Source organism: Gracilinanus agilis, chromosome 3 (genome assembly GCF_016433145.1).
Source record: "Gracilinanus agilis isolate LMUSP501 chromosome 3, AgileGrace, whole genome shotgun sequence".
Taxonomy (NCBI): domain Eukaryota; kingdom Metazoa; phylum Chordata; class Mammalia; order Didelphimorphia; family Didelphidae; genus Gracilinanus; species Gracilinanus agilis.
In genome coordinates this window covers 262,690,192-262,717,428 of record NC_058132.1, presented here as the reverse complement: position 1 = coordinate 262,717,428, position 27,237 = coordinate 262,690,192, and the positions used below count along the sequence as shown (strand labels likewise).

The 27,237-nt window shown below is 35.7% G+C and overlaps 1 protein-coding gene across 1 annotated transcript in view; it reads right to left on the bottom strand.

Annotated features, from left to right (window-relative positions):
- Positions 1 to 27,237, bottom strand: part of KCNH7 (potassium voltage-gated channel subfamily H member 7) — a 606,664-nt gene that overhangs the window by 280,028 nt on the left and 299,399 nt on the right. The window lies entirely within an intron of this gene.

Sequence of the window (27,237 nt, the reverse complement as noted above, 5' to 3'; positions counted from 1 at the left end):
TCTCACATCATTATGCCACCATCTCCTCCTTCATCTTGTTTTTCCAAGAAGATATAGTCCTCCTTGCCAAGTCTAACCCCTATCATTCCATCTTAACTTCACCAGCAGATTACCACCCTCTTTGTCATCTCTACTCTCTCCATAGCCTTCAATCATTTCCTGTCTACTGACTGCTTCCTTATTGCCTACAAACATGCCCTTGCCTTTCCTAGCCTCAAAAAAACCTTGCTAGCTATTTTCCTATATTTCTCTTCATTTTTGTGTCTAAAACCCTTGAGAAGATCATCTATAATGAATCCTTTCATGACCTTTTCTCTCTTTTCTTCTTAGCTCTCTGCAGTCTGACTTTTGACTTCAACTGAAAATCTTCTTTTCAAAGGTACCAATGATCCCTTAACTACCAGTTTGGCTTTTTCTCATTGGTTATCCTTTTTGACCTCTGTGAAGTCTTAGACACTGTCAATCATCCTCTTACTCCTTAATACTCTCTTCTATTTAGGTTTTGGTGCCACTGTCTCAATGGTTCTCCTCCAACCTGCCTGACTGCTCCTATTCTTACCTCCTTTGCTAGATCTTCATCCATTCATATCTAATAACAGAAGAGGCCAACCAAAACTGTTTTGAGTCCTGTTCTCTTCTCGTGAGATTGAAAGAAGACCTTTGCTAATTATCATCAAATATCTATCAAAGTACTAAATTGGCTGCTTATCCTGGAGTGAAGATGACTCTGGGTTGTCTAAGGAATGGTAGTAGTTCACAAGTTCTGGTAGTTTCTACCAGGTTGGAAAGGGTCCAAGTATAGATCAGGGAAGAGATTTTGTGGTTGTTCCAGGGCCAACCTGACTTAGTAGAGAGATGCTCATCACAAACAATTGACTTCTAGTTGATGAATTATTTAGTTATGACAATCCATGAAGATGAACACATTGGAGGGAGGGCCAGTGAATGGATTACATATATTGATGAAGTCATGGAATCACTGACATATCAAAGCATTCTTCTGGAGAGCCAGTGAACACTTTTTTGAGGGACTTGAGCTGCTACATTCAGCTGCTGCCTTTGTGGCAGTCATACCGCAATTAGGAACCAATTTTAGCAAACCATACTGTCAAAAAGTGTTCACAGTGGATCATCATGTTTGACTTTCATATGCAAACTTCAGTGATGGAGATAACACCTTCTATATAATGGGAAACTGTCACTACCTGCCTGTGCCCTGAAGCACTGGAAATGTAGTCAGAGCCTTCTTCTCCTCCCACCCCAAACCCCTCATTATTCAAATAGTTAGAAGTTGTTCTCCTAGATATTGAAATTTAGGACACGTCTTCAACAACCTTTTTTTTTTTTTTTTTTTTTGCCTCAGCTGATTTACCTTAGGCAGCTTTTCCTTCCTTCTAAGATCCTTTCCCTCTTCCCTTGTATTCTCCTTCCTCCATGGTGGTGTTTTAATGCTACTACAGAAACATATGGTACACATCCAGTCAATGATTTTCAGAGGAATCTGTTTAAAGATTAAAGATGTGAACTAGTTTATGTATGTTTTGGCTAATCTATAAATTCTCAAGTAACTGGGAAATTCCTTTACAGATCTGGTGAATGAGACTCCACTTTAGGTATTTCTTTTTAATAAAATGACCTCATAAAAGCTAATGGGTCTGTTCTTGTCTCTTGATTTATTTTTTAATAGTTAAGAATAGTGTGCCAGGGTGGTGAGGTGATTAAAGTCTTCCACAGCTGGAGCTTCGACCAAAAGGTTACTTAATTCAGAGTTGCACTGAGTTCAGCGATCTATTCCTAGACTCTTAATAGACAAAGGCTTCACCCACAGTCTGCAATCAGCACTAGAATTATATTAAGCTGACGCATGGGTAACACTACCCTGGGTGGGTATGGAACTAAAGCGGATCAGTACGTGCCACAGGGTTCTGTGCCTCAGTTGAAAGCCAGCCCAGAGAACATTGTCCTTAGCCTTGCCTGTGGAAGAATGAAAGGAAGAAGGCACACGAGGTCTTCCACAGCCTCTCCCTGTCTCCTGTTTCTATGTAATCCAGGATGCTTATGGAAACAGGAATCTTGGCAAAGAGGAGTGGGCAGGCTCAGAAAAGTAACGGGGCAACAGGTGTCAGGAGTTAGGTGATCTGGCCTATCTTGGATAAAGCCTGATAAAACTACACGATTTGGCACTCATGAATGCATTTAGTGTAGGACTGTCTAAAGTCAACTCCATTTACTTATTAGAGGTCTCAGTTCCTGTTTATTTAATGGTATATTCTGTCTCATAAAGTTTTTAAAAAAAAACATTTTGACTCCTGTTATTGAATATGTGGATAGATAAAGCTTTGCTAGGCAAGTAATATTGAACTGTCTTAAGTTTATAAATAGAAACGTTTCTTCTCTCATATCAAAATGTTGATGTATTTTTGATGTATCTTTTTATAATATTCATTGAATACATCCAAAGGAAAAATTATGCTATTTGCTTCATAAAAGTAATATGGTAGATTTGACACCTTATGACTTCTTCTGGGTCTGGATGAGTAGTCATTACACATCTGGCCAGCCAAAGGAAATTGTTAATTTCTGCAACATATAATATTTTTAGGCAACGTAAGCAAGGGATTTGGTATTTGAGAACTTGCTTTGTGAACCAAATGTATTCTGAGTCTTCCCAGTTCTAAAATTTTATAGCTCTAAAAGAATAATACCCTAATTTTTCCTCATCAGCTTAATGGGGTATATTATACACATAATATAGGTATTATATATGATGAATAACATAATATATAATACACGCAGACGGAACTGAGAGGTATGTTGGTATTACATATAGCAAACAGAGGGCCTCTCTTTGTCAACATGAGTGTTAAATACTTTCAAATGGCATATAAGTAGAGTTAACCCTATGAAAATGTAGCCAAATTTATTATCTGTTAAGAATTTTCTACTTTTTTATGAAGCATCCAGCCATAGCTTAAAATTCAACCTCTGGTAGGTTATCTTGTTATTTAGGTTTGAGTACTCATAAAAGAAAAAAACTCAATTGACACATTTTCATACAATTATAATATAATTGTCTAGCTTTGCTTCCTGCCTTCAGGTTAGATTGATTCTAGACACCTGGTAGCAATAGTATTAATAATGATGATAATAGTAATACCTTTGATATTTATATATAAGAAATGTGGCCAGCACCGGCATAATGTATTCTCCCTGGTAAACTACCTTCCCCACAAGGTAGTAGCTAAGTTTTGTAGTTATGTTATCTACTGCTCCATTGTGATAGTGTTGAAAATAAATTATAATGCGGCTGAACAAAAGAATTAGAGTTGGAAGAGACATCGGTGGCCATCTAATCCAACAAAACAGGAATCTCTACATTGCCTAGAGAGAAGAGGGATTTGTGGTAATAGTGAAGGATATAAGAGATTGAACTGGGCTTGCAAACAGGGGCAAAAGTGTCAAGTGACCAAGGCTTAGGGGCTGAGCAGAGCACGCAGAGATGGGGGCAACAGATTAACCAATGAAGTAATTGTGAGTTGTTCATAATCATTGATAGAACATATTGAAAAACTCAGTGCTTTAAAGAACTGTAACATAATTCCTTTCAGCTTTCGGTAAGTGATTGAGGTACTCTTCCCTAATTCCTCATAGAGTTCAGGAGAAACAAGTGTAATTGAGAAATGGTGAACTTGCCTGTGTTTCTCCAGTTATGATGAAGATGAAGCCAGGAACGCATATGGAGTAAAATTGCCCATCCTTCTTCTGGTTTACAATTTAAGGCAATGGGGTTGAGAGGGCTCATGGCTTTCAGTCCCAGAGGATATTGGAGGTATGTGGTCAAATGGTGGTGAGATTGTGTGGTTTGATTTTATTCTTTATTCTTTATGTGATATTGTAAATAAACACCCTTTGCCTTACTACAATGCCTATTATTTCATTCTGGCTGGTTAGGAGAGATTCAGAGGACAATTAGCGCTAAGAATTATAAGTCTGTGAAGGTTGATCCACACAAGTTTCTGGGAGTCTCAGCATAATAGCTGGGAGGTACATTTATAGTAACTTACAAAGAATACCAAATGCACTTAATGTATATAACCTCATTTCTTGTATTCAAAATTATAAATGTATATAATTTTACCACTTTCCTTACTGGCCTGTTTAAAGCTGGAATTTCATGGAGCCTAATTATCTCTTACATAGGGAAACTGAGCTGCTTAATGTATACTAATTGTCCAGGTCATAGGTCTTCAAAGGCTGGTGAGGGAGCTGCTGGGCATTTGTATAATGCATTCAGGGTGTTGACCAGATTAATTTGGATACTACAAAAAACAGAGTTAGTTTCTATGTTTAGAAGTGGGAGATAGCATATTACTGGCAGCTGCTCTGGGAACTAACTCTCTTAAGACATAGGATTTTATAGTCAATAAAGGGGAAATTTTCCTTACCCCAGTATTTGCCCGAAGGCTCCTGGTTACCACTCTATGTGAATTTAAGTCAGGGAATGTCTTAGAAGTGTCCTCTCAAGGCTACTTAAGGAGAAATATCTTATTTATAGTTGACAAACATACTTTTAAATACTCTATTAGAAGTTTTGGTTGGCCAGTATTCCAAAGATGAATATTAGACATGCTCACAGTGCACACTGGCTGATTTGGTCAGTGAATGAGGACTCTCGTCCCCCCCCCCCCATTTCTTTTCTTTTTGTCTTTGGTAGTAAATTTTCTTCACCCTGGAGATCACTCCTTCAAAAATCCTTGTTTCTAAGGAAGGCAATTACATCCATCTATTCACTCAGGTTCACAACCTTGGAGTCATCTCTCTCTGAATCTTCTTTCCCTCTCACCCCATCTCTCCTGGACACATTTAATCAATTGTCATACTTTGTTGATTTTTCTTCCACAAAATCACTCGCATCCATCCATTTCCCCAGACCAGTTCAAGTCCTTATCACCTTTTGCTGGGACTATTTTAATAGCCCCCAAATTGGTATCCTTGTTCCTAATCTACAATCCATCTTTCAAATTGATGGCAAATTAATCTTCCTACAGCACAGGTCTGAACATTTCATCCCCTGTTCAAAATTTTCTCTTGGTTTCCAATTGCCTTTAGGAAAAAAAATACAAACTTTTATGTAGGCAATTGAAGTAGGCTCTTCTGTGACCTTAGCCAAGTTATCTAAAGTCTCTGGGCCTCAGTTTCCTTATCTATAAAAAGAAAGGATTGAATTAGATGACTCAAGCTCTCTCATAGTTCTGAATCTATGATGTTACATTTTCAAACTTATTTTATGACTACTATTCATGAACCTAACTGGAATATTAAAAAATTCTGTGAGTGAATCAATTTAGGAGTTTCCTTCAGGAGTACAGATTGTAGTCTATTCATGCCAGTCTATTTTGTGTGACTCTGGTCCATATCCACCCTGACCACTGTAATTAAAATTTCCTGCTTACTGTCCTCTATACTCAGAATTCCATCTCCTGACTCCATACCTTCCCACAGGCTTTCCTCCTGCATTTAATGCTCCCTATCTTTTCAAAATACTTTTTTTTTAGGGTCAGCTCCAATGAATCCTCCCATGAGAAGCTATTCCTGAACTTGTTAGTGCTGTTTCCCTCTCCAAATTATCTTACATTTACTTATCTATTTGCACATCTTGGAACCCTTTGTAGATTGTCATCTCCTTAAGGGCAGGAAAGTGTTGTTTACTCAGTGCTTTGAAACTAATAAATGCTCAGTAAATGTTTTATTGGTGTGAATGGAATATATCATGGATTTTATAAGTAGCATGTATATATATATATATATATATATATTCTGAAAATATATATTGTCTTCCCCTTGAATTTTTGAATGATTTTCCCCTTGCTTATGACTGCTGCTTTCCTGACTTCTTTCAAGAGAGCTCAAAATGCCACCTTTGGCAGGAGGTCTTTCTTAGTTTGCCTCCACTCCTCTTTAAGATTATCTCCATTTTAGCCTACATAGATCTCACTTGTGTATAATTGTATGCACATATCTGCTCTCTCTAACATGAGCTCCTTGAGGGCAGGAACTATTTCCCTCCCTTTCCTACTTACTATTCTTAGAGCTTAGCAGAGTCTTGGCACATAGTAAGTGTTTAATCAGTGCTGGTTAACTGACTTTTAGGCACCAGGTATAGAAAGACAAAACAGATGAAAAGCACAAAGAAAACAAAATCAGATACAGAACTATGGCAGGACATTTAGGATAATTGCTTCTTTGGGGAGTATAATCATACATTACTTCATTAAAGCTGTCCCTGTATATCTTGAAACTGACTGATATCTCTGTCAGTAAATAGCAGTGTTGGAAAGAAGGATATGTGGTTGACCTATATTTTTTGACCAGTTTCCCATCAGGAACCTCTTATGATTAGTCAAGTTAATTATGCGTATTCTTTAAATTTCTTATTAATTTCTCAGAAATTTTAGTACTAGGGTACATAATATCCTACTTCCTTTCTAGTGCTGAAATTTTATGATTAAGTTAAAAGACATAATTTTCTGATACTTTTGGAAAGACATATTGGTCTTATTCTACTGAAGACATCCCATATAGAACTTGTGTTCTTTCAATGAATTATTGAGATTTCAATGTCTCTCATTATTCAAAACAATTACTTTTAATTATTTATCTTCAAATTTACAAAACTAGATATGTTCTAAAAAATTATCAACTTTCTGCAAATAGAAATCCAAAACTCTAAATGACATATCTATCCAGAATTATTGAATTATAAATATATATATAGAATATTGAGTTACATGTATATAGAAATATTGAATTATATCTATCCAGAATTATATTGAAATATAGGCCTTTTCATATAACCCCTTGAATTTAAATAATGACATCACTAATTTTTTTCTAGACAATACCTCAAGGGACTAAACATTCTGTAACCTTCACTAATAGCCCATTAATTTACTTTGAAATCTTTGTAGTTTATAAATTGTTTATTCCTAAATGAAATTCTTCCTGTTGCAATTTATTTCTCTTATTCTTCCTTAAGTGGGGATTGTCATCCATTTGTCATCTTCAATTCTTCAATAAATATTTCCCTATCTAAACTATGTCTCTAAATTCTTCTTTTGCCCTTTCCTAAAAGGTTCTAATTTTTAACTTTTAAATTGTTGTTATCCTCTGTGGTTCTCTCCAAGTCTCTCATCACTATCTTCAGTATTAAAATCTTTTATCCCATGTGCTGGTTCTTAATATGATTTTCTTCCTTCATCCATTCAGTACATATTTGTTGTGTCATATTTGGTTGTATTAGGTTAAATATATCATATATTATAGGTATGATAATGCATATATTAATATATTATGTACTATTAAATAATACTTAACTATGATCTATGGAATATGGCCCTCTTCTATATTTAAACTGAACAGTAATATAAGATTAAAGTATAGCTATAGTTCAATACAACCATTGGGCCTTTTTGGCTATTATTATTCATTTCTGTTTGAAAGATGGAAAGTCTCTTTCTGAAGTATATTACTCAACAGTTGAATTGACTGAACTTGATTTTCTCTACTTCTAATCATTTTTCAACTTGTCAAGGTCATTCTGAATTCTAATTCTGTTTTCTGAGGTACTTACGTTTCTTACTAATTTGATGTACTTGGAAAACTTAATGAGTATTTTTGGAGGTCTATCATCAATCATTTAAGGAGATATGAAATAGTAGGACAGATAGGACTGAATGCTGAAGAATATCCACTATTCTGTACTCTTCTGGCTTATGTAATGGTGGCCTCAGATAAGGATATATACTAAGCCCCATTGCTCTTAAGAAACCCCATGTTCTAAAAATACAGAAAACCTGAGCCAAGTGAATAAGTAAATAAGACCTTTAAAAAAGAGCAAGTAAGGGATTCTCTCAGGATACCTAGCTATTACATCATTGCACAGAGAGAAAAATTGGGACCTCCACTCTGGTTCAATATTCATGAATTGAATTTTTCTTTTTCATTCAGGACTGTGACAGGAGCAGAATGTGGCAAAAAGTCCAAGGCATCTTACTTCTCATAGGGACATAAAGAGTGACAATGAGGCAGTTTGCCAGTCTGGTCCAAGATTACAAGAGCACAGAGAGGGTCCCACACTAATGTGATCTAAGTATAGAGTTTACTGATAATACACCAGCCAATCTGTCACCTGGATTTTGACCTTATCAGTCAAATAAATCTATTTTCTCCAAAGTTGCCAATGATCTCTTTATTATTGCATCTAGTGAGCTTTCCATAATCTCATCAGTTCTGGTCTTTCTGCAGCTTTTGGATGTGCTGACCATCTTTTTCTCCTGTATTTTTCTCTTCTTGGTATTTTGATGCTCCTCTCTTCTGGTTTTCCAACATGTCTAACTACTTCTTTTCAGTTCCTATTCTTGAGACTCATGATCCATAATTGTGGATATGTCCCAAGGCTCTATCCTGGGCTCTTTTATACCTCTAACCACAATTTTGTCTATCACATTAGCTTCAATGGATGGGCATCTCAAATTCAACTTGCCCAAAAGAGAATTGAATCATATAGTGGACAGTGTACTGGACTCAGAATCAAGAAGACTTGAATTATATTCCTGTCTCAGACACTTTCTATAATTAGATAAGAATGTCACTTTCATCTCTCAGTCTTGGTTTCTTCATCTATAAAAGGGGAATAATAATAGTAACTACCTCATAGGATTATCGAAAAGGTGAAATGAGATTACTTAGATAAAGTAATTTGCAAATAGTGGAGTATCATATAAATGTTAGATATTATGACTTTTATTGATGACCATTCATCTTCTAGGTTTCTCTGCTATTGTTGAGGATACCACCATCCTTCCAGATACCTACGATTCTCCATTTTGGTATCATTTTTGATCCTGCATTTTTATTCACACCACAAACTTAATCATTTGCCAGATCTTTTAGTTTCAAACTTCACATCTTTTGTGTATGTTTATTCCCTTCTTTCAAGTTATTTAGTCATCACTTTAGGTCAGGCCTTTGTCACCTTCTACTTGGACAATAGCCTCCTCATTGGTCTCCATCCCTACTCTAATCCATGTTCCATAAAAGTTACAAAGTGTTTTCCCTAGAATGTAAATCTAAATATGCCACTATCCTGTTCAATTAGCTCCTCTGGATCCTTATTACCTTTGTGATCAAATATAAATTTCATCTTTTAGGGATTAAAGTTCTTCAAAACATGGCCCCACCCTATGTTTCAAACTGTTTTGCACATTATGCCCTTTCACACTCTATAGTCAATTAGTCTTGCCTAATCAATGTTTTTCATTCATGAGAGTCCATCTCTCATCTCTGCTTTTGCCCTGGCTATCCTCTATTCCTGGGATGCTCTTTCCCTCCTCTTCTTTCTTTCCTTTGGATCTCTTGTTTCCTTAAAGACTCAGCTTATATTCCCTCTTCTGCCTTTCTTGGTTCCTCAGGCTTCTAGTACCTTCCCCTAAGCAGATGCATTGCATTTAATTTTATGTGTTTACTATAAAATGGTATAAGTAGACATTATCTTCCTTATTAGACTGTAAGGTCACTGATGGCAAGAAATGTTATAATTTTGTCTTTATATTTCTAATATTGTGCTATCTATCATAGAATCTGGGACATTTTATGCACTTAATAAACTCTTGTTTTGTTGTTTGGCTATACTAATATACCATAATCAACAATCTTACATAGTTCTTTAAGATTTTAAAAGTGACTTTCATACTTCAAGTCTCAAAAAAAGGCAGCTAGGCTTTTTGGGTTAGTTTTATCCTAGAGTCCTATCTTCCTCAGTTCACAAGAAAAAGGTATGATTTGCCCATGTCCACATAGCCAATGTGTCAGAGATAGAAATCAAGATATACAATTCAGGGTATAATAAACTCATAGAAGGATATATTGATGCATATGTGCACTCTGCTTTGTTGCCACTTGGGTCTCAACATTAGTTCAGATTTTAAGAGATGAAACAGCTTTTGTGACTAAACCTGGATGCCAACCTGTTCAGAAATACAAGCTGATCCCAAGTGATCCAGGTCTACACTTTCTGTATTCAGAGGACAAAGAATGCTAGAGTTTTCTTTTACAAGAACACAAGTAGAGTTCAGGTCCTCTTCACTTTTCACCTCAGTGATTGTAATAGCTGAGCTTCGGGTTTCTTTATTTCTATACCATTCACATAGCTACCATAATGATGTTTTCAGGGCACTTCTGGATGTGTCACTCTCTGTTCATGAAGTTCAGTGGTGACTGTGGCACTCATTCTAGACTTATTCCATATTATTTTTCTTCAAGTATTCGATTTGCCAACCAACCTGGCCTTTGACTGCCTCTAGTCCTATAAATGGCTTTTCTTTTACATTAAATCTGATAATAGTACTTTAAATAGTCTCTCATCAAATAAGAGAGTTTTTACTCTGTATAATATCCTCTCATCTTCTATGAGAGCCCTAGTCAATTCTCAGGCATTCTTTGAAATTCCTAGCCAACCAATGGTCTGTTTGTTCTGGTAATTTACAAAAAACATATCTGACTCCTGAAAGGTATAATCCTAAGTCAGTGTAGCCACTCTTCAAATGCTGTCTCAGACTACTCATCTAAAAGATGAGTTCATCTTTTAGAGCAGGTATTCTTAAATGTTTTTCATTTTGGACCCTTTCGTTAATCTGATGAAGTCTAGGAATCCTTTCTCAGAATGTTTGTAAAAGCACATAAAAACATATAGAATTACAAAAGGAAGAAATTTTATTTGAAATAAAGAAGTGATTTCCACCCCCTCCTCCATCCCAAACTTTCAAAATCAAACTGCAGACTTGTAGTCCCTAGGTGAGGAACATTTACTTTAGAGAATGCATGGTATATAGTAAATAAAGCACTAGACTTGTCATTTTAGGCAGCAACTTGTCATTGAGGATAAAATTTTGGACTGGGTGTCAGGGAGACCTTAGTTCAAATACAACCTCAGAAACTATGTCACTCTAGCTAGGTGATCCTGAGTAAGTCACTTAATATCTGCCGGCCTCAGTTTCTTCATATAAAATGAGAATAATATTAGCAACTACTTCCAAAGTATGTTAAGAGGATAAAATGGGATAATATTTATAAAGTACTTTACGTATCTTAAAACATTACATAAATGCTAATTCTAGTAACAAAATTATGTTATACATGTAATAAATAATAATAATAATAATTATTGCTAAAAGGTAACTGGAGTTTATACCATACTTCAAAATACTTCTTGGCTCCTTGATCACAAGTAAATCACAGTCTTTTAGTAGCTTAGGTTTCTCAGGTACAACATGGAGATAATACTTCTACTATTTAGTTCACAGTGTTGCTGTTATATTAAAGATGCATTATTAATTATTATCCTTTCAGGTGAGGCCATATTCTTCAATAATCATTTTCTTTTCATTAACCACCAAACCTGTTCAGTGCTATAGTACTTTTTAAATAAACAATCTTTTTTTCTCCCTTTTTTTACTCCCTTTTTAAAAATTCTTTTTGAAAGCTACATTATTGCTTGTGAATGCCTAGGTGTAGTCATTTGAATCTTGACTGATATTACCATTAGTCACTTTGTATTTAAATGTCATATCAACTAATGAAATATGTGATAAATCTCGTTAACATTTTGTTTTGACTTTTGTGTTGTCTTGTTTTATATTTTTCTTTTAGGGTTATGTGTATATATATTATTATCAAAAAGTCATAGAGCTGGAAGCTATTCTACCTTTAAGAGTAAAAAAACTGGTCTGTATCCCATACTCATTTAGTTAAAATTTAACAAAAATTTACTCTGAGGGTTACCTGACACAGTTCTACACATACAACACACACACACACACACACACACACACACACACACACACACACACACAATTTTATTTTCTTCTCGTGCAACTCTTGTTCCTCTTGTTAAATGAACACATACCCATTTATTCTTTACTGGACATACGCATTTAATAATATTATCTCTCAGATGCTCTCGTTAAATTGATAACTGGAGTTGGCTTTTCCGTTCAGTCCTTTTTAAAGCTGTTCTGCTCCTCATGAGCCTATTTGGGGTTTTCTTGGCAAAGATTCTGGAATGGTTTGACATTTCCTCCTCCACCTTATTTTATAGATGAGGAAATACAGGCAAATGGAGTTAAGGAACTTACCTAAGGTGAGGTCAGATTTAAACTCAGAAAGATTTGTCTTTCTGACTCCAGGTCTAGCACTCTACCCACTGCCCCACCATTGGAGTGGACCTTAGAGATAGTTTAACAAAAACTCATCATTGTCTAGATTACAATGAAAAGGCCTAGAATGGTGAAAAAGCTTGACCAAAGTACATAGTCTCAAAGAGTGGCTGATTCTAGCTGGAACTAGATTCTAAACTGCCTCTTTCCTCCAATATAATGAAAAGGCGCCGGGCAGTTAATAAACCAAAGCCTCTTTTCCTTTTAATTAGATGATTAATTAGTAAAAAAAAGTAAGTTAGGAATCTCATTAACTTTAGTAGTCTATCTGGCACTCTGGGCTCTAACATCACTCTTCCCTGACAACATATTGTAAGCATCTTGTTCTGGCCACTTGACTACCACTTTAACATTTAAACTAGTTAATGAATTCATTAATTCCCATCCCTGTTGGCTACTATTGAGTAATAGGGATAGAGCCAGAATAAGAATGGGGCACATGCTGTCAAGCCATACATCTTCCCATTTTCCCCTTCCCTGTAGCTTCCTTCCTTCCCTCTCTTGGGGCTGTCTTGTTCCCTGCCCTCAGAGTACTAGCATCCATCTTGACCAGTCCTCACATTGCTTTCTTGTTTTCCCTTGAAGGATGCACTGTGTCTTGGGGAGAGTGGCACTCTGCCTTGGTATGCTTCCTGGCATATGAATAATCCACTCCTGTCCTCTTCTTCCACCTTTGTAATTAACTGAGTAATTAACTCTTCAGAGTCTAGGTCAGTACAGGCTTGTCCATAATTCAAAACGGAACTAATTTAGCTTCTCTATACTTAGTCCCTATGCATTTTAGCTAGAAAATGCTTTGCTAGCCTCTCCCTAGACAAATATCAATACTTTCCCCACCCTAGTCTATTTTCCACATAGCTGCCAAAGGATTTTTTCTTAAGTACAGATCTGATAACAGATTCTCTGATCAATAAACTTCAGTGGTTCCCTATTTATTACCTTTAGAGAAAAAAATCTATTTAATTTTTAAAGCTCCTCACAGCCTAGCCCCAACCTTTCTTCTCAGGCTCATTGTACCTCATTTCCTGTTCTATACTCTGAGATACAGATAATTGGCCTTCTTTCTGTCTCTCGACCCTGGTGCTCCATCTCCCATCTGTCCCCATGGCTAAAATGAACTCCTCATTTCTGCACCATAGAACCTTCCTTTTCCTTCAAGACAGAGTTCAAGGATTATTTTCCACATGAAGCCTTTCCTAATCTCCCCAATAGCTAGTATTCTTCCTCCAAGCTACTTACCTTAACTGCTTTATTTAATTGTACTTTCTCTATCTTAGCAGGTACATGTATAGATGATATATAGATGTAGATATAGATATATACACACACGTATATGTGTGTATTTAAAGATATACTTTGTAAGAATATAAATTCCTTGAGAACAAGATTGTTTCATTCATTACACTTATATTCCTAGTCCCTGGCATGGTGTTTGGCACATGGTAAACACATGCAAAATACTTGTTGATTGATTAATTATATCCTATTGCCTCTCCCCACACTCCTCCCTATATATCTCAATACTGGTCGTTCCCTGTCCCCTGTTCTTCTCTAATGTCTCTTTCTGTCTTCTAGAATCATCATCCTATATTGTTAACAAATGCTCTTTTATTCTTATCCTCATCTGTTCACATTTCTTCCATCTTCCAGGCTAATGGAAATCAAGATTTCTCCTTAAGACACAACATCTTTTAGCACCCTCTTCAAAGCTGATTCCTTCTTTCACATACTCTAACACAGTAGTGAGCAGATAGAACTGTTATGCCTTTTGATCCCTACCGCAACTTTCCCTCCCCTGGCCACTATCATTCATTTAGTAATCATGTTTTCTCCTTTAAAGATCTTCTTTCTCCTCAATGGTTGGTGTCTGTCTTACAGTGGTCTTTATCACTCCCAAGCCCTGGATTTTCAGAGATCATAATTCCTCAATCTCATCCATCAGCAAGCTTAATCTAACCATAGAAAATGTTTCCTGATCCCCTTTCTAATTCAGCTTGGTTTGCTCTGTGTGCCAGAATCCCTTGTTAGAGTAACTAGTGTGGAATGCAAAGAGAATAGTCTATATGACTCTCGTCTCTAAACAAATTTTAATAATATTATACATTGATTTTGCTGTATGTTAATTCCATAGACAAACATATTTTAATAAAAAAGAACACAATGTTAGTTTGAAGATTATCCTATTGTTCAAAACATCAAGCCAGTTGTCATTGTACTCTTTGACATTCAAGGAAGCCTCATTTTGAGTAGAAATAATAATAACTAAATTATTTTTGTATCATTGATTTATTCTTATCACAGTTATTCTTTTTTATTTATAGATATGACAAAATACATATTTTTGCTATGAGAATACCATTATGGGATGCTATGTAAAAGATTTAGTTTTTCTCTTTGCCTTAGGGAAAGATCATAGAATCCTATAATATTTTACAAAGAAGGAACATAAGAGATTACATGTAGACCACTGTAGAAATGTGACTAAGCTCACCAAAACAGATGAGAAAGTAAGCTGGTCAAACTATAGCTGGAAGATTATGTCCAGCCATTTACAGGCTGGAGTGAGCCAAGAGAATGGTAAGTAGGATGGTGAGGGAACTTTAACATCATAGCACAGCAGGGTAAACTAAGGTCACTGGAGGAACTTTTATTCTAGTGAAGACAGGAGTAGGTTAGGCAGGGGAAGATTGTGCTAACATTCGCCTAGTACTTTAAGGTTTGCAAAGTACTTTACAAATATTATCTCATATGACTTATACAACAACCTTGTGAGGCAAGTATATTATTGTCCCAATTTTACAGGTGATGAAACTGAGGTTGAAGGATATTAAGTGCTTTATATAGTCACTCAGTTACAAGGTGTCTGGAGAACATTTGAAGAGTTTTAGGCAGAAGTGAGATTAAACTTCTTCTTGTTTTTAGAGAATAGAATTAAGATCAAAGCATATATCAATTACAGAAGAGCAACTTTAAGAGTATAAGGAAACAATTTTCTAATAATAATTTGAGCTTTCCTCAAAGAGTAAAAGCCCTTGAGGCAATGAGTTCTCTACCACTGGTGATCTCTGCTTAAAAACAGTCTTGATGACTATATTTTCATGATGGTATAGAAGAGATTCCTGCTTTGCATGATAGTCGGGCTAGATGTCCTTGAGATCCCTTTCAATTTTTGAATTCTATGAGTTTATGACTCTAGAATCTACATGATTGCTAAAAGACATTATATTACTCCCTTTACCAATAAAGTCCAGGGCTAGACATCCAGCAGAGGTAATGGAACTCCTTTATCCTGTGGCTTTTATCAGTTTCTTCTTTTCCTCATTGGACATACAATGTCTTTTCATATACTTGCTATATGATCTAAGCCTTTACTTATCTATTAAATAATCACAATTATTTAAGCCATTACTCAAGTTTTATTTGGCAACCTTTAATTTTTCCTTGAGTTGACAATGTAACTCCTACTGGATTAGCTTTGATGGAGACCTGCATGATAGAACATAAACTCCTCAGCTTAGTTTTTAAAATCCTATGTAAATTTGTCCCAACCTATCTTTTGAACTCTTTTGGATCTCACTTCCCTCTCCTATACTCTGTAATCTAGACAAACTGACTCTCTCCATTTCTCATTGATGCTCTCTTTCCCTGCCTGTGCTTTTTTCACTAATTATTACATATGTGTACAATGTTCTTCCTCTTTATCTCAGTACTATATAGCCTCTCTCTCTTCTTTTATGACTACTTAAGGGGCAGCTAGAAGACTCAGTGAATTGAGAATCAGAAGAACCTGGATTCAAATTTGGCTTCAGACACTTACTAGCTGTATTACCCTGGACAGGTCGCCTAACCTCAATTGCCCAGCTCTTATCATTCTTCTGCCTTGGAAACAATACTTAGTATCATTCCAAGAAAAAAGGTAATGTTTGTGGAAACAAGACACAAAGTAAGCACCAGAAAAAAAATAATAACAATACAGTATTCCTCTAGTGCTTTAAGGTTTACAAATTGCTTTACAAATATCTCACTTGATCATCACCATAATGAGATAGGTGCTATTATTGTCCCTATTTTATAGATGAGGAATTGAGATAAACAGAGGTTAAGTTACTTGCTCAGGGTGACACAGCTAGTGGGTATCTGAAGCCAGATGGAGGCTTTTCTTATATCTTCTAATTACTAGTGCCCACTTTCCCCCAAATACTTTGTATTTAATGCATTTGTATGCAATGTAGTTTTATATACAGAGTAGTTAGTTATATACACATAAAATATATAATACATGCATATATATGCATTTATTTATTTTGTATTTATTGTGAATGTAAGCTAGTAGAATATAAGCTCCCTGTGGATAGTGGTAGTTCCTTCTTTGTACTCCTATTCCTAGTGCCTATCACAAAAGTGGATGCTTAATGAATACTTGTTGTTTGATTAATCAATTATAATACTATATATACCACAGTTCCTTTAGGACTATTTCCAATGCTGGCAAGTAATATTTCTCCAGCTTCAGAAGACAAACAAGGCAGTTAAAATAGACTGATTATAAAGAATCTAACTTTATAAGAAAACATAATTCAAATTATTGAGGAGATTTGAATATTTGATAAATGAGACAATGTTTGCAAAGCTCTTGGAACAAGCTTAAAGTGCTATTATAAATGCTAGCTGTCATCATCATCATCACCATCATCATTATTTTACACCTACCCTACAAGTATATGAGTAGAACATATTTTTATTTGGAAGATATCACCTTCAATGTTAGCTAAAGGATATTTTCTTTTTTAAAAAACCCTTACCTTCTGTCTTAGAATCATACTAAGTATTGGTAGTAAAGGCTAGGCAATGGGGGTTAAATGACTTGTTCAGGAACAAACAACTAAGAAGTGAGTGAGGTCAGATCTGAATCTAGGACCCCTCATTTCTAGGTCTGCTTTTTAATCCATTGAAACTCCTAGCTGCCTCCTAATGGATATTTTCTATCCTTTAGTTAGGTAGCACAGCTTGGTGACTCAGTGGATAATGCTCTGCATCTGGAATCAGAAAGACTCATATTCCTTGGAAATTGGTCTTGATCAATGACATATGTAAAACTCAGTGGAATTTTTCCTTGGTTATGGGGGAGGAAGAGGAAGGGAGGGAAAGAACATAAATCATGTAACCATGGAAAAATATTTTAAAACAATTAATTAAATAAAAAATTTCAAAGTGAAAAAAAAAAGATATTCCTGAATTCAAATCTGGCTTCAAAAACTTATGTGACCCAGGGCAAATCACTTAACCCTGTTTGCTTCAGCTTTCTTATCTGTAAAATGACCTGGAGAAAGAAATGGCCAATCACTCCAATGTCTTTGTCAAAAAAAAAAAAAAAACCAACACCCCGAAAAACCAACCAACCCAGATAGGGTCATGGAGAGTAGGATATGACTGAAACAACTGAATAACAACAATAACAAAGAGAATATTTTATTTGAAATCAGGGATTTTGTTCCAAGTTTGATTGCTTTGGGAAGAAAACAAGTCATTTTTCTTCAGTTGTGAATGTTGGCCTAAATAACTATTTCTAGATCTTAATAAATTCACATCCCTTTCAAACTTCCAGTTTATATGTACCAGAATATAAGAAGAGGGGAAAAGAGAGGATGATCCATGGCCATCAAAGAAAGTAAATTATGCAGGGCTTTGGTCTTCAAGTTCAGAACTTTTAGTCCAATGTTTAGAATTAGGTAACATGACATAATGAAACAAGCAAGGAACTTTGATTCAGGACACTTAAATTCTGGTCCTAGCTCTCTCACTTACTTAATGTGTTACTTGGGGCAAGTCACTTTATCACTTTTGGTTTCTAATCCTTAATTTATAAAGTGATGGAATTTTCTGGATTAGGGATTCTTAACCTAGGAGGCACAGATCCCTGGGGATAGATTTCAGAGGCTCTGTGTAGTTGAGTGGGGAAAAAATACATCTTAATTTTCACCGACCTCTAACTAAAATTTGGCATTTCCTTCAATTATTTTAAAACTGGCATCACCAGGCTTCCAAAGTGGTCTATGATACAAAAAAAAATTCTTGTTCTAGTTAATCTCTAAAGCCACCTGCAGATCCATTACCTGCAATTCTAAGTGGAATAAAGTTGATTTTAAATGGGGGAAAGAGTAAGAGTTTATGAAATAGGAATAAAAAAATCATTGACTATGGATGTGAAAGGCAAGAAATTTTTTTTAATAAAATAAAAGGGACTTCAAAGATATTGATAAGGGGAGAAAGGAGAGAGTGAGAGAAAGTATCCTGATATTAGATGTTATGGTTAACAGCTGAAACATTACTTGCTTTGGTTAAGTTAATAATCATTTATTTATTGTCTATATGTCAGACACAATGCTAAGTGCTGGGAATACAAATATAAGCAAAAGGAAAGACAGTTCCTGCCTGAAGGAGTTTACATTATCTTGGGGAAAGATAATTCATCTAAGGCAGCTGAAAAGGCAGAGAGAGGAGATATCCTATGGAATGCTTGCTGGTGAAATCCAGTGAGTCAGGAAGCAAGGGGAGAAGGAATTGAAGGCTGGTTAACATGGAGACTTCTTTAAAAAGGAGATTCTGGGAGGAACTCATCAATAGTAGAAGGGAACTGGAAGAGTGGAGAGATATTCCAGGGAGTGAAGGCCATAGGATAGGATTAAAGCAAATTTAAACTTGCTTTGTAATTATTTCTTGAAGCTTTCCCGAAAATATCAAATTGGCCATATTTAAGAATTGTTCACAGAAACCCATTTTGTATTATTCTTTTGGTTTCACTGGGAAGTTTGAAAGCTTTAACTACCCTTTTTTATTCTAAGCTGAGATGAAAAAAGTACTATAGAATTATAAACAGAAATGCCTATCAGAACTATTTTTGTGAAGAGTTGAGAGTGTACAAACATGCCAATCTCCCAAATCCTATGTCTCTGTAATGAAATCAGATATAGGACTCTCATGTACTTGAATTGCCTCTGTTGCTTCTTGGGCTCTGCTTGACAGTGAAACTAAAACATACTAATTACATTCACAGTTTACACGGCAGATTCAGGATCCCAAAGTTCAGCTCTGTAGAGACAGACAGCATCTACCTTTTCCTAAAACCTGCTCTGTAGCTATGGCGAATTGTTTGACATATATTCTCTGCATCTGGTTTACATAGTGGCCAACAGGAAGGCTGAGGATAATTTTCCCAAAAATTCTCCCAAAGAGAGAATGAGAAAAACTGAAAATCCTTTGGAAGCAAAGAAGAAATTTCTATTTTAGCTTTCGTGTAATTTTAAATTTTACTTTTGGGAAAGAAAAGCAACAAATACCATTCTACACTTCCTTTTATAAAAAGAAAACAAACAAACAAACATATTCATTACCATTTTCAGGAAATGAAAAAGTGGTAGAAATGAATGTAGGAACTGAAAGTTTGTTTAAATTATAAAATTATCTTTTCATCCATGGAAACTTTGGCAAAAACAAAACAAAACAAAAAAAAAACAACCAAACCCTGACATACCTTTTAAAAGTTTAAATTAGTGCTAGGCACTGTGCTAAGTTCTCTGCAAATATCATCTCTTTTGATACAATGACATTGCAAAGGGAGGTACTCTTATTGCCTCCATTTTATAGATGAGGAAACCAATGCAAACATAGGTTAAGCGACTTTGTCATGAAAAGCTAGTAAAATATCTGAGGTCAGACTTGAATTCAAGTCTTCCTGAATCCAAGCTCAAGTTCTATCCATTGCACCACTTAGATGGCATATTTTAAACCCTTTTAACTCTGTACTACCCAAGATTTCCTGGAACTGATTTTCATCATTTGCTGTCATCATCAGTCTGGCATTGTTTAAACAAGTCAGCATAATTTTTATTACCTCAGAAGGTCTAAGATTGCATTTATATCTGAGAAGGAATTAGGAGTCAGTATTCTTACCCAAACTTTTAAAAATTTCTTTGTCAAAATGTTGTTCTGGACACATTATAAACTCTCCTGAAAATTTTCGCCCATAGTATTTTTAAATCTTTATTTTAGTTTGTTGCATAAGACAGATTTTTTTCATACATTCATTCAACAATCATTCATTACATTCCTATTACATGCAAGATAATGTAACCAAATTGAGTTGAAGATACTGGCCAAGATGATAGATATACAAAGTTAAAAAAAAAAAAGTTCCTGCCTTCCAGAAGCTTACTTTCAGGAGATACAGTACTTACACAGAAAGTTGATGTGAGAAAGGAAAACACACTAATAGCTGGGGGAGTGGAGAGTGATCTGAATGAATTTTCCATTCAGAGTTGTTGTTATAAATTATGACTACCAAAACAATATAATTTGAAGGACATTGGAAGGACAAACTGTCCAAAATTATATTCCCCCACAATACTGAAAGTATGTCTGAAGGGGTGTTATTATATGGGTTTTATTCTCCTCTTCTCCTGCAGTTTTTTAAGAGGTCCCTGAAAAATATAAATACGTGTCAGAACTTTGAAGAGAAAGACACAGTGGCAAAGGTGGCCCTGAGAGAATAGAGAAGATGTTGAATGTGGGAACTTTGCTTACTTCACTAAAAAGATTGATTGGGGATTAAAAAATAAAGTTAATTTTAAAACCTCAGTAGGTGAGTTAAAAAACCATTCTTTTAATTAAGAAGGACTGACATTGAGTTAATTGGCATAATTAAAAGACAATAAAAACCTAAACATTTACTTCAAAAACTAATTAGTATTTGATTACCTTAAATTATTTAAAAATTCATCATTTTCCTCTAATTCATTTTTCTCTATCTCTTCTGCCTTCTCTCAGCAGAGGATTGTCCCTCATACTTAACAGAGAAAGATGAGGCCATCCATGGTGAGTTTCTTCTTTTCCCAAGTCTATACTTTAAATCCTCTCACCATTAACTCTCTGCCTTTGCACTAGTTTCTAAAAAAGAGATGCCCTTCTCTTTGACAAAACCAACACTTGTACTCATACCTTTGATCTTACAATTTCTTATTCTCTTTAATCTTCATTTGAAGTCTTTATCCACTGGTTCAGTTCCTATGTCCTAAACACATCCAGATTTCCCCCATCCTTAAAGAAACCTTTGCTTTACTCTGCCTCTGAAATATCATTCCTACGTTTTTTATGACACTGTTTTCTCCCTAGTTTTCTTCTTGACTGGTCATTCCTTTGCAATTTCTTTTGTTGGATCAACATCTATGTCCTTTACCCTTTGAATGGTTCTACTTGAGAACTCTGCTGGGCTCTCTTTCTCTATAATCTCTTAGTGATCTTATTAGTTTTCATGGACTAAAGTATTATTTCTGTGCACATGACCTCTGAAGAAAGAGAGAAAAATCCCTAGATGAAGTAAAAGTTTCACAGATAATAACCTAATTCTTCAACTCCAATCAAATTGACCTCTTCATTCATTACCCATGAAAACCTATTGTCTCATGCCCTAGTAACTTTTTAATGTCATTTCCCTGTTTCCTACCCTCCTCTCCAACTATAAAAATTCTAGGTCCAATTCAAATCCTACCAACTTCTCTGTGAATACTTTCTTGATATTCTGCAGTGTTCTTTTCATTCTCTGAATTCATAACATTTCATACTAAATGAACTAATCCTTAGTCACATGCTGACTTATTACATCTCCTGAACTGTATTGAATTTTGTTTCAGATTGTTTAACTTTTGCATTCTTATTTAACATTTCACATATATATGGCAGGCTTCCTAAATCAGATAGTGAGCTCATTGCAGTCAGGTTCTCCAACTAACATTTTTTTTTGTATCTGCCATAACAGAAGGCCTCAAACTTAGTTATGATTCAGTTAATATTTGCTGACTGATTTTATTTTAAAAGACAGAATCTGGGTTTCCTCTGCATTTTTGCCTTCTTAAGGGTTCACTGGTATTTCCTTTGGATTTCACTGTGAAGGTATTTTGAGTATTTTGGCCTCAAGGCAAGATAACCTAGTTAAGGGGAGAAGGTGCTAACAAGGTACAAGTGATGATATGTATGGATGGCAAGTCCTTTTGCAGCTTTTTTTATTCGATTTACTTTTAGAAGTTAGAGATTTGACAGATAATTTAGCCTCCCAGATAGGGCTGTCCTCTGGCTCAGGGTGATTCCTGTATGGCCTATGGCCCATGGCACATCATACATACTATGGAATCTTTCCTTCTGTCTGCCCTTTTCAACATGTTTATTTAGGTGAAATCAAATTAGAATCAAGAAGACTATCTGCCTCTGATGCTCTCTACCTACACAATCTTGAGCAAGTCATTTATCTTCATATACTCAGTTTCCTCATTTGTAAAATGATAGAATTAGATTAGGTTCCTGCTGAGATATTTGCCAGCTCCAGATCTAGGACCCCATGACAGTAATGAATAACAAAAGGCATGTTTGAAGGTAAAAAGAAGTCTTCAAAATTTTAGTCCGCGAAGGATGCTGAAGTGGGAAGAGGCAATCTGACCCATTTGACTTGGTGTTGTTGACAGAAGAGGTTAGGGTATATAATTCATTTCAGTTATGTACCTATGCACCAATTATCATCCTAGGTGCTAGAGATTTAAATAGCATTCACAGGTTCTTTTTCTTTTTTGGCATCAAATTATGGAGTTCTTCTTGCTCTGCCTCTCCTGTTCCCCACAGTACTAGCCTACGTATCTCTCTGACTAATCATTATATATTCTCCAGAATACAGGGCCCTGGATGATCTCATGATCTCCTCAATTCACTAAAACTTGCAGTGGCTTTGGTTCCAGAATTCACGAAGGGAAAGCCCGGGGTATCAAATAGCCTAAAACAAAGCTAGCAGCAAGCTGCTTGCATTTATTAGATCTCTGGCTTAGTACAGGTCTACAAGAAAAATAGCTGCAATCATTATTCTTCTTCACCAAAGACACTAACATCCATATAGTGAATGGGAAGGTGGTGAAGGCTTATAAAGGGGTAGAAGTTTGGAGACACAGCTCAAATTCCACAATCCCACTAAATGCATTAATTAGATGCGATATATAACTTATAAAAGTAACTTCCAAATTGGTAAAGGTTTCACAGACAATAACTTAATCTTTCTACTCCAATCAAATTGACTTTTTCATTCATTCCCTATGAAAACATAATAAAAAGTACTTTTCGTATCTTAGTTTGAATTCGTTTATTCCATGCCTTCATGCCTTTGGTAATTCACAAACCAATATGATTCACTATTTAGCAAAGTTACTGATTGGAGTTTGCTGCTGTTGCTGCTGGGAATGATGATGGCAATGGCATTGTGTGCTCCTTCCAGAGTATTACTTAGACTTTTCAATCATGCCACCCACTTGGAATAGAATAGATATTATAGCCGAGAAAATATGTCTGAGAACAAGATTTGGACTTCTGGATCATAGTTTAAAATATAGACCAGCGATGGAATCAGAGGGGATTTAAATGGAGAAATAAGTGGAAGGGAGAAAACTGTCCATGCAAATAAGATCAAGCTGGCATAGAGAGTAGTACGTACAACTCAGACAGAAAATTTACCAAAAATCATACCCATAGTTCAGGGGTGATAAGTAGATAGCACAGGGGATATGGTGCTAGACTTGGAGTCAAGAACACCCAAACTAAAATCCCATTTTAGAAGCTTACTTAGATTTCTGATCAGAGGCAAATCACTTGATATCTCAGCCTCAGTTTCCTCATCTGTAAAATTGGGATAATAATAACATCTATCTTACTGAATTGTTTGTGAGGTTCAAATGAGATAACATATGTGAAATAATTAATAAATTTTAAAGTAGTATATAAATAGTGTTTTATCTGCTAGCAGTTACCAAGACAATATCTGTGAAGAAAGCAAGTATTAATCACTGATGTAGATGTTCATATGCAAATGTACAGATAGGCAAAAAAACTAAACTAGAATTGTTACAAAAGGAGGTAAATGTAAACTCATTGGTCAACAAACATTATTATTATTACCAAGCTGTTACTCTGTGGCAGGTATTATAATAAGGGCTGTTGATATAAAAACCAAACTGTATGAGACCCTGCCCTTGAAGAAATGCATTCAAAGAGAGACCACAAGAGTGTGTGTGTGTGTGTATGTATTATTCATATATATGTATGCAAGATATGTTAAGCAGACACAAGGCAAACTTTTGGGCAAGGACTTTGAAAGGCCTTCTGCTAAACTTGGCACTTGAGAAGATTATTGAACCATGGGTGAAGGAAAAAATGGGTGATGATATAGAGAAAGAGGATTCCAGGAATGGATTGCAAAGGCATGGGAGATGGGGATTTGTGTGTGAGGAACAACAAGTAGGCAAATATAGTTCCTTTAGGAAGAGATGTTGGACCATAGAGGACTTGGATTCATGTAAAAAGCCTGAAGAGACAGTATAAGAATGGATTGTGAAGACATTTAAATGCTAATTAGGAGATTATATTTGATCCTAGTAGTAAGAAACCATTGAAATTTACTGAGTAAGGGAATGACATGAACAAATCTCACCTGACATATCCAATTAGTTATTAAAATTTACTATTTTGACTTTAACAATATATCTCAAATCTGAGTCCTTCTACCTTAATCTTGGCTCTCATCAACTCTTGACTACATTACTGCAACAGCTCTTAATTGGTTTTGCTGACACAAGTTCCTCATCACTCCACTCCTCCCCATACACTTCTTTTCTTTCTTTTTTTTTAAAAACCTTACCTTCTGTATTGGAGCGTATTGGCTCCAAGGCAGAAGAGTGGTAAGGGTAGGCAATGGGGGTCAAGTGACTTGCCCAGGGTCACACAGCTGGGAAGTGTCTGAGGCCGGATTTGAACCTAGGACCTCCCATCTCTAGGACTGGCTCTCAATCCACTGAGCTACCCAGCTGCCCCCCTCCACATACACTTCTGCAGAAATAATTTCCCTTAAGGGCAATGTGGCTTTTCTACTTGAACAACTCCAGTGGTTCTCCATTGCCTCTAGGACAAAACACAAACTCTACTTATTGTTTAAAAATCTTCATGTTCTAGCTCCAATCTCTTTTTCCAGCCAAGCTGACCCTCCCTCTCTCTGCTTCTCACATGTAGCACTCCATCTCACTTCTTTGACTGGTAACCCAACATGCCTCGAATGCCTTACCTCTTTATTTCTACCTCACAGAGTCTCTCTTTTGCTTTTAAGACCCAATTCATGGAGAATCTGAAGGAACAGCTAGAAGAAGGTGTAGCCGATAGTGATAGTCCTGGAGTTAGGAAGATCTGAGTTTAAATTTGTCCCCATACAATTAATTACTAACTGTACGATCTTGGGCAAATAACTTAAACTCTGTTTGCCTTAGTTTCCTCAACTATAAAAACATAAGCAGTGAAAAAATAGCACCCAATTTCCCAGAGTTATTGTGAAATTTAAATTAGATGATATTTTAAAAGTATGGTACTTGCACATAATAGATACTTAGAAAATTTTGGTTTTTCCCTTTCTTCTGTTGCATGAAGCCTTTCTAGATCTTCCCGACAGCCAGCATGTAACTTTGCATATATTCCCTTTAAATTTATGCCACATATAAGTACTTATTGTTTCCCTAGTAAAAATTTAAGCTCTTTATGAATAGGAATTGCTTTATTCTTTTTATTTATATCCCTGAGTCTAGCACAGTGCCTGAATCACTTATTAAATGACTAGTAAGTGGTGGTACTTGATTAAGTAAGTTGATTAAGTACTTGTTTTGGGGAAATCACTTTGATACCTGAGCTATATGAAGAATGAATTAGAGTAGGCAAGGACTTAAGGTGAGATGACAGCATGCACTAAAATGGAGATAGAAATGATGAGATCTGGCAACTGATTGGATATAAGGCATAGAGCAGAGTGAAAAGTCTAGGATGATATTAAGATTTTTCAGCCTCATTAATTGAGGGGCAGTTAGGTATCCCATTGGATAGAGTACTGGCTTGGCGTTAGGAGGACCTGGGGTCAGCCGCTTCCTAGCTGTGTGACCCTGGGCAAATCACTTACCTTTAATTGTCTGGCCTTGCTGCTCTCCATCAATCTTAGAATTAATACTAAGATAGAAGGTAAGGGTTTTAAAAAAAAGACATTGACTGGGAGAATGGTAGTAACTTTGACAGTTGTAGTTCAAAAAAAGGATAGTTTTTGATGGAAAGAGGAGTTCCATTTTAGATACTCATTTAGGAGATGCTATGGTAAGGCCTTTTAAATATCCAGAAGCAAGTTTTTGATGTGGAAACTTCGATCTTGTGTGAGCCTAGGTCAGATTATGTGGATCTTGAAGTCACCTAAATACAGATAATATCAGTCACCTTTCGGGTTGATGAGGTCACCAAGTGGAAGAGTTTAGAGAAAGAAGAAAGTCCAAGATAAAGCTTTTGATATAATGATAGTTGATAGTGCACAGAAGACAATTCAACAAGAGCTTGAGAAATAGCAGATCAATAGGTAGCAGAATAACGAAGAGATATCTATATCACAAAAACCCAGAGAGAGGAGACTACCCAGGAAGAGAAAGTGGTCAACAATTTCAAAATCTGTTGAGATGTCAAAAAGGAGGAGATTTATTTACAAAAACATTTGGAAATTAAGATATCATGGCAACATTGGAGAGCAGGATCAATTGTCTATTGGGATCAGGAATCTGATTGTAGAGAGCTTAGAAAAGAGCTAAAGGAATAATATAGATACATGGCTTAGAGGGCTTTTTCAAATAATTTCACTGAGAGAGGGAGAAGAGATATATTAGTATGGATATGCAGGATCCAGTATGAACCAGATTTGCCCACAGTTAAATGATCAGTATAAACATTTACATCTCAGAGACCAGCAATTACTATTACTCTGGGCTTGATTTATTATTTCTTTGATTGTTTAGACTTAAGAAAGAAGTAAAGCAAATGTTAATAATGCAGACCAAGTTTAAAAGTGTGTCATATATATATATATATATAT